Source organism: Procambarus clarkii, unplaced genomic scaffold, assembly GCF_040958095.1.
Source record: "Procambarus clarkii isolate CNS0578487 unplaced genomic scaffold, FALCON_Pclarkii_2.0 HiC_scaffold_1386, whole genome shotgun sequence".
In the NCBI taxonomy this organism is placed as follows: Eukaryota; Metazoa; Arthropoda; class Malacostraca; order Decapoda; family Cambaridae; genus Procambarus; species Procambarus clarkii.
The window spans coordinates 30,001-39,249 of NW_027190414.1; the positions used below are offsets into that span (position 1 = coordinate 30,001).

The window sequence follows — 9,249 nt, forward strand, 5'->3', positions numbered from 1 at the left end:
CTTGTGGGTATAGAAACATTAACACAAATTATATCAGTAACTGATATTGTAGCCTTTTAAACAGAAAAGATTTGTACATACAAATACTTTTTAATTATCATTTATTTGTGGAAATGGCATTTACGTCATTAAATTGATACCTCAGCATCAAGCTAGTGTCCTGCAGCAGTGGTCCAGTGGTAAAGTGTATATAAGTGATGCGTATTCTTGGAGTTGCGAGTTCAAACCCGGATTAAGCTATATATATATATATATATATACATATATATATATATATATACATATATCATGTTTGGTTTTGGTTGTTTTTTTTGTATAAAGCCTCACACAATCTATATTAAGCGAGTTTGTTTTAAACATGACATACATATTAATTCATTTTACCAGGCCTTATTCCACACAACTCCGTGAATTTCCCGTGGAGCCAGCCATTCAAACAAAAACAAAAACGAAACAAAACAAAAAACATTATTGCCAAACAGCATTTGGTGTTCCCAGTGGTCACCCATCCAAGTACTACCAAACCCAACGTTGCTTAACTTCGCTGATCGGACGAGAAGCGGTGTTCTCAACGTGGTATGGCCGTTGGCATGAGACTGCCTACACATTGTGGCTAATAACCAACTCTTTTAGTCATCACGGCAGGATACGGACCTGCTTGTGGTGTCTTAATGGTAATTGTATCCTTAACATATTTTTGTCTCCTTGGCATGGATATTTAACATCGTTTATTCAGTCTTGGGTTTATGTTCTTTCGCCATTTACAGACATTTTACATCTACCTACTTCCTCACCTGCCCTGCCAATTTCTAATGAATTTGTGGATTTTCTTTTGTATACAAAACATGTGTGTGCTCATCTGCTCTTCAGTTTTTTATGATATTTGTCTCATCTGTCCTGCTTTATGATACTTTTACAAAGAACATGAACAAATGCTTCTATTTAGAGAAGATATGGGATCCCAGGTTTCGGAGCCGTAAAACCAACCGTCGTGATTGGTGGACGAGTTGCCAGGTTGCAGCTTCTGTACCGTGCCGGCACATAAATAGGTTCGGCTCAAGCGGCGGCAGAATCATTCCCCCGTGACTGTCTGAGCGTCTCTCATCACCTTGGGTTGGTTCATCATCATCATCATGGTAGAAGCAAAGCCTACCAAGAAGGCTGCGGCTGCTGCTGCTGTGGTGGCCACCACCAGGAAACCTCGCGTCCAGGTTGCTCACCCGAAAACTAGTCAAATGGTTCTAGCCGCGGTCGCAGCACTCAAAGACCGTAAGGGCTCGTCTCTACAAGCAATCAAGAAGTACGTTGTTGCCAACAACAAAGTCGAGGCTGCCAAGATCGCCATTTACATCCGAAGATTTCTCAAGAAAGCAGTGGCTGACGGCATTCTTGTTCAGACCAAGGGAAGTGGAGCTAGTGGATCATTCAAGCTGGCCGTAGCAGAGAAGAGGGCCGTTCTAACTCCCAAGAAAGCCACCACAACCAAGAAACCATCTACAGCAGCAAAGAAGGCCGTGGTAACTCCCAAGAAAGCCGCCACAAGCAACAAACCACCTACAGCCTTGAAAAAGAAGCAGCAGCAGCAGCTTGTTGTTGGGAACAAAAAGCCCAAAATAAAGAGAGCTTCAAAATCTCCCAAACCACCCAAGGCAAAGAAAGCTGTCAAAAAAACAACAAAGGCAAAATAAACGACGACATGCAAGCAGCATGAATACACATGACAATAAACATCCAGGCCTCCCCCCTCAGTGGAGGGGCCTCATATGATTCCAAAAAAGAGTTTAGTTTTGTAGACAAATAAATCATTACTTTTGGGGTAGATTTACTCTGTATATTATATATATATATATATATATATATATATATAATATATATATATATATATATATAATATATATTACATATATATAATAAGATAAATATATATATATATATTATAACATCTCTATTTATATTATATATAATATATATATATATATATATATATATATATATATATATATATATATATATATATATATATATATATATATATATATATGCACACTAGTGCATATAGTGTGGTTCTCGCTTTTAGGTACGACATAAACGTATACCTAAGTTGAGAGAGAAAAAGATTCGCACTCAAACATGCATATCGATTGCCAGTCCTGAATTCTGGGTAGATATTCGTGTCCTCCCTTTTCATTTACCATCATTTGGATACTATCAAATCAGCTCTGAGAAGGATAAAATGAATAAAACGGGTAGCTCACTCATGTAAAAAGGAAGAGTTGGGAAAGATCTCTCTCTCTCTCTCCCCCTCCCCACCAATGATCCTGCTCTGCTAGTATATAACGTAACAAACCTTCCCCCCCCCCCCCCCTCCCCAATCAGAGTCCCTTTAAGCATGCGAGGATAAAAAATAGATTTCATAAGACCCAATGTGCTAGCTGATATCAAAACAATTTATGTTATCGTCTATTAAGCCCTTCAGTAAAAAAGTATAGGGACCTAATTAGGTCCCGTTTTGAGGTGGTGGTGGGTGGAATCGATGGATTAGCAAAGCTCTTATCCGCCGAATCCGTAGAGGGTACGACCCTGGCGCTTCAGAGCGTACACCACGTCCATGGCAGTGACGGTCTTCCTCTTGGCGTGTTCCGTGTAGGTTACAGCATCACGGATGACGTTCTCGAGGAACACCTTCAGGACGCCACGGGTCTCTTCGTAGATGAGACCCGAAATACGCTTGACGCCGCCACGACGAGCTAAGCGACGAATAGCGGGCTTGGTGATGCCCTGGATGTTGTCACGTAGCACCTTACGATGACGCTTGGCGCCACCCTTTCCGAGTCCCTTGCCTCCCTTGCCGCGTCCAGTCATGGTGTTGAAGTTGTGTGAATCGAATTGACGAATGCCAGCACGATTTCCCGACTATATCCCATCAAGCGGACGTACTAGTAGCATTGCAACTCCTGCCTGCCCTTACTTTACGCTTGTGGTCGAGTAGACACGGCTTTCTCACAACGCTTTCAAAACTGCAGTTGCCTACTCGTCTGTTTCACGTCCCTGTGAAATGACTTTTGCACAAATCCAAAAAATAGAGCAAAATCAGCGATAATAGTGATTGAGGTGAGCCGCCTGTTGGCTGCAGCCAGAGGAAGGAGGGGAGGGGCAACGGGGTGACGTAGGCGAGTCGAGCAGCCAATGGCGCTCGAGCAAGCGCCTCGAGACGGCGTATATAAGCAAAAATTTTTCGGCGCCGGCCATCACAAACCACAGTTGTTCACCATGGCTCGCACCAAGCAGACTGCTCGCAAGTCCACGGGAGGCAAGGCTCCTCGTAAGCAGCTGGCCACCAAGGCAGCACGCAAGTCTGCTCCTGCCACAGGGGGTGTGAAGAAGCCTCACCGTTACAGGCCCGGAACGGTCGCCCTGCGTGAGATCCGTCGTTACCAGAAGAGCACCGAGTTGCTCATCAGGAAACTTCCCTTCCAGCGTCTGGTGCGCGAGATTGCCCAGGACTTCAAGACCGATCTTCGCTTCCAGTCGTCTGCCGTCATGGCTTTACAGGAGGCATCCGAGGCTTACCTGGTCGGTCTCTTCGAGGACACTAACCTCTGTGCCATCCACGCCAAGCGTGTCACCATCATGCCAAAGGACATTCAGCTTGCTCGCCGTATCCGTGGAGAGCGTGCATAAGCTAAATCGACCACCCTAGTATACACCAAACTCGGCCCTTCTCAGGGCCAAAATATCCTTCTAAGGAGATTTCAGACATTCCTAGCATCAGTCATATGAATTAACCTTCATCTACACATATAATAAATAAATAAATAAATAAATAACAAATACACTAATTTAGGTGTCATACATACACGTGATATCAATAAATCAAGTCATTTGTAGTACAACCTGTTCTCTTACAAACAAAACGCCGTCGCTTTTCGCTCTTATGCACTGTCAAGGATCACCCACCCCCCCCACCCCCCCAAAATAAAAATTGTCATACTGTACTAGAAATAAAAGCAGCTTGTATAAGTGACATACTGTCCAGTCCTGTTTTATTCTGTTTTCGGTCCTCTGGCTTAATCTGTTAAGTTAGGAGATGACATTTTAAATTAACCGTTTTCTTGACATTTTCAAACCTAAGAGGGTGGCCTGCATAGTAATCCTAATGTGGAACATAACAATGAATCTCTAATCTCTAGAAAAAAGATACCGAGTGCTTATATGTGTTGAGAGAGAGAGAGAGAGAGAGAGAGAGAGAGAGAGAGAGAGAGAGAGAGAGAGAGAGAGAGAAGAGAGAGAGAGAGAGAGAGAGAGAGACACAGACAGACAGACAGACAGACAGACAGACAGACAGACAAGACAGACAGACAGACAGACAGACAGACAGACAGACAGACAGACAGACAGAGACTGAGAGAGAGAAACACACACAGACAGTTTTCATAAATATTCTCATTTTATAGCTATTTGCTTTCAGTGACAGAGGTTTTTGTTATAATAGTATTGGTGTCTAACACTCACAATCTCTTTAGAAATTAAAGTGTGGCTCCAATGGAGCCGAGTTTGTTGGTTTGAGGCCAAGCCACCACCACAGGGCAGTAAGTAAGCCGTTTACTTGGAGGAGGTGTACTTGGTGACGGCCTTAGTGCCCTCAGAGACGGCGTGCTTGGCCAGTTCTCCGGGCAACAGGAGCCTTACAGCCGTCTGGATCTCCCGACTGGTAATGGTGGAACGCTTGTTGTAGTGGGCCAGGCGAGAAGCCTCGGCGGCGATGCGCTCGAAGATGTCGTTCACGAACGAGTTCATGATCGACATGGCTTTGGAAGAGATACCAGTGTCGGGGTGGACCTGCTTCAGCACTTTGTAGATGTAGATGCTGTAGCTCTCCTTCCTCCTGCGCTTCTTTTTCTTATCGCCCTTGGCAATGGCCTTCTGGGCCTTTCCGGCCTTCTTGGCAGCCTTTCCAGATGCCTTGGGTGGCATGATGATGCTCGTGCTGGCTGGCGTTGCGATACAATAATGAACTTTTGCGCGAGTCGAGCTTTCCTTTTATATCCCGCTCGCGACTCAGCTCAGAGCGGGTCGCGTGGCGGAGCGCGCTGATTGGTCAGTGGCGGACTCCCTTGATCCTGAGCGGGGTATATAACACGAAGCTCGATCTGCGGGCCGGCATTAAAACACCACAAACCCACAACAGCAGCAGCAATGTCAGGACGCGGCAAGGGAGGCAAAGTGAAGGGCAAGTCAAAGTCTCGCTCCAGCAGGGCCGGACTTCAGTTCCCCGTGGGCAGAATTCACCGTCTGCTGCGTAAGGGCAACTACGCCGAACGCGTCGGTGCTGGCGCTCCTGTCTACCTGGCAGCCGTCATGGAATACCTCGCTGCCGAAGTTCTCGAGCTCGCCGGTAACGCCGCACGTGACAACAAGAAGACCCGTATCATCCCACGTCACTTGCAGTTGGCCATCCGCAACGACGAAGAACTCAACAAACTTCTGTCTGGCGTAACCATTGCACAGGGAGGTGTTCTTCCAAACATTCAGGCAGTTCTTTTGCCAAAGAAGACAGAGAAGAAGTAAGCACTTCTGCCACCCACCGCGACAAATACCATAACCAGGCTCCATCCGGAGCCACACACACTTTAATAGAGAGATTCAAGTAGACAATCAACTTTCAAACATTAATAATAACATTTATATTGATTTCATTTGGAATGTGTACATAACAAACAAACAAAACAAAATTATAGGGGATATTCAGCATCACTTGGAATATTAACCAATCATATAAATCCAATATATATTTTATATTTTACTTTAAGCGAGGAATTCATATTCTATCCATTTTTAATCATACAAATGAACAAAAGCAATTCTTCACTAGACGTAATGAATGAATAAATGATCAAGGTTTTACCGAAAACCTAGATCAGGCTCTCTGCACCCAGCACTGCCGGGTGGGTAAATATAAGGCAGCAACTTAGAGCCATGATTTACCGCATAAAGGTCCGGTTTCGTGACGAAACCACTTACACCGGACCCCAATTACTAAGGAAAATCGTTGACATCACGAACGCAGCCCGTTGGACATCCGTGACGATGGTGACGGCGCTGTACTTCTTTATTCAAGCGAGCAAGCTCTGGAGCAACTGTTTGCACCAGAACACCAGGACGCCCTACGAAACGCCAACCTGATCATCACTCCTAACCGTCGCTACTTGGCTGAACGTACCATCTTCGTCAGCCACACAAGTGTCTACATCGCCACCCAAGACCCTGGTACCATACTTGATAGTATCAACACCAGAAACCCGGCTCTGACTGCTGCTACAGTCAAGGTCATCAAGAACAACGACAACCCTAGGCCTACTCTCAAGGTCACCTTCACAACAGCTGCTGCAGCTACCCAAGCTGTGGAAAATGGATTTAGATGTCTGGATATTTCCATCACACCTGACACTGTAAAGAAGGAACGGTACTACAACATTTGCCAGTGCTTTAAGTGCTACAAGTACGATCATGATACCAAGAACTGCCAACAAGCAGAGGTTAAATGCAGCATTTGTACCCAGGATCATCACTTCAAAACCTGCCGGTCAACCACCAAACTGTGCCTCAATTGTGGAGGAGCTCACACCGCCGTCTCCATGGACTGCCAAGTACGACTAGACGAAATAAATAAAACAGCAATCTGCCAACCCAACAACCAATCAGCCGGCGAGCTTCAATATCCAAGCTACATCGTTTCCAGTGCTTCCCAACGCTTCTGCTCCTGCTACACAGACGTCCCACACCAGGCCAGACCACCCCCAATGGGGACCCAGGACACAGGCGACTGCAGCTCAGCCAACCAACTTGACTGTCAACCAATCAGCGGCCTCGACCAACACCACTCTCATCCCATGCCTGATCAGTGTAGCTGAGAGAGAGGCGGGAACAGACAACGCAAAATACGTTGAGAGTACTGAACAGGCTGCTCGCCCAGAACAACCTGCCTACAATGTTGATACCAGCAGACCTATTTCAACATCACAACGCTGCTTCAACCCAAACAGACGAAATTCCAACACCAACAGCAACCGCAGTCATACCGCAACCACCACCACCGGAGTCGAACCCAGCACAAGTCACCCAGGCAACAGGCATCCACCCAGACTACCACCACAGCAGACAAGCCAACCTCATCACCTGCCCCCACCAGCCCGAGACGGAAGAAAATGAGAGCAAAAAGGAGACCAAGAATGTCAGCAAGTGGAATCAGAATCAGATTCAGAACCAGAGTCCCTAGAAGACTTGGCTGAGACCTTCACATATGAGGCCCCAGACTTCGACCTAAAACCAAGCAAATCAAGCAAGAAAGTGCCCTGCTTTGGACTTTACCTCAATCACGGTGGCAATTTCAACGGCAATCGAAGCACAAGAATGGTCATTGCCTTAGAATGCAACAGGATCATGAACCAGCTCAGGAAACCATTCCTTACCCTGTGTTTGTCCACCACGAGACCGTGGAACGCTATGTAGACCTCTGCGCTCTGGAGAGTGCATACATCGACCCTAAATTCGACGTCAAGAGGGGACAAGTGACCTTCCTGGAAGAAGATGAAGACCCGACAGGAATACCAATACCACCGCTAACATTCGGGAAGTACATGCGAATACCTCCTGGCCAAGACACCACCAAGCAACAGTGAACTTACCTCTCACCATCTCAATATGGAAGACGCCTCCTCCAAGCCAGACAGACCACCTCAAGTGAACCAGGACGACATCACCCTGCCCCACCACTAGCCTCCTGCCGCCCAAGAAGAACTTAAGCTACAGGCTTTGACTGAAAAAACATCTCCAATCCAAGGTGGACGGCCACCGAACTTTCAAGCCTCCTCTCTCCACATCCAAATCCTCTTCCAAGAATTTCATCGCCCCATCCTTCTTCCTCCCACATCCTTTCCAAGCTCTTTGGACATCAAAAGCAAAGCCGGCATTAAAACACCACAAACCCACAACAGCAGCAGCAATGTCAGGACGCGGCAAGGGAGGCAAAGTGAAGGGCAAGTCAAAGTCTCGCTCCAGCAGGGCCGGACTTCAGTTCCCCGTGGGCAGAATTCACCGTCTGCTGCGTAAGGGCAACTACGCCGAACGCGTCGGTGCTGGCGCTCCTGTCTACCTGGCAGCCGTCATGGAATACCTCGCTGCCGAAGTTCTCGAGCTCGCCGGTAACGCCGCACGTGACAACAAGAAGACCCGTATCATCCCACGTCACTTGCAGTTGGCCATCCGCAACGACGAAGAACTCAACAAACTTCTGTCTGGCGTAACCATTGCACAGGGAGGTGTTCTTCCAAACATTCAGGCAGTTCTTTTGCCAAAGAAGACAGAGAAGAAGTAAGCACTTCTGCCACCCACCGCGACAAATACCATAACCAGGCTCCATCCGGAGCCACACACACTTTAATAGAGATTCAAGTAGACAATCAACTTTCAAACATTAATAATAACATTTATATTGATTTCATTTGGAATGTGTACATAACAAACAAACAAAACAAAATTATAGGGGATATTCAGCATCACTTGGAATATTAACCAATCATATAAATCCAATATATATTTTATATTTTACTTTAAGCGAGGAATTCATATTCTATCCATTTTTAATCATACAAATGAACAAAAGCAATTCTTCACTAGACGTAATGAATGAATAAATGATCAAGGTTTTAATGTGTTTCATGAATATATATATATATTATATATATATATATATATATAATATATATATATATATATATATATATATATATATATATATTAATACTTGTGAACCAGAATATGTTTGAGCAGCAGCGATCGTGCCTGCCATTGGCCGAAGTGCAACAATTCAAATAATTTAAAGGGCCTGCTCGGGTATATAAGAGGCTGGGAGACTGGGGCCGGTGGTGGGTGATGGGTGATGAGTGATGGTGTGGTGGGTGTGGTGTTGTTAAGAGTTGATTTACGGCCAGCCAGCCAGCCAGCCAGCCAGCCAGCTGCAGCCAGGCAGGGCAGGGCAAGGCAAGGCAAGGCAAGGCAAGGCAAGGCAAGGCAAGGCAAGGCAAGGCAAGGCAAGGCAAGGCAAGGCAGGCAGGCAGGCAGGCAGGCAGCCAGGCAGCCAGGCAGCCAGACAGGCAGGCAGGCAGGCAGGCAGGCAGGCAGGCAGGCAGGCAGGCAGGCAGGCAGGCAGGCAGGCAGGCAGGCAGCCAGGCAGGCAGGCAGGCAGGCAGG

At 46.4% G+C, this 9,249-nt stretch overlaps 1 pseudogene; it reads right to left on the reverse strand.

Annotated features, from left to right (window-relative positions):
- Positions 1 to 473: 473 nt before the first annotated feature.
- On the reverse strand, positions 474 to 590 carry LOC138362170 (5S ribosomal RNA; annotated as a pseudogene).
- Between the last annotated feature and the right edge of the window lie 8,659 nt (positions 591 to 9,249).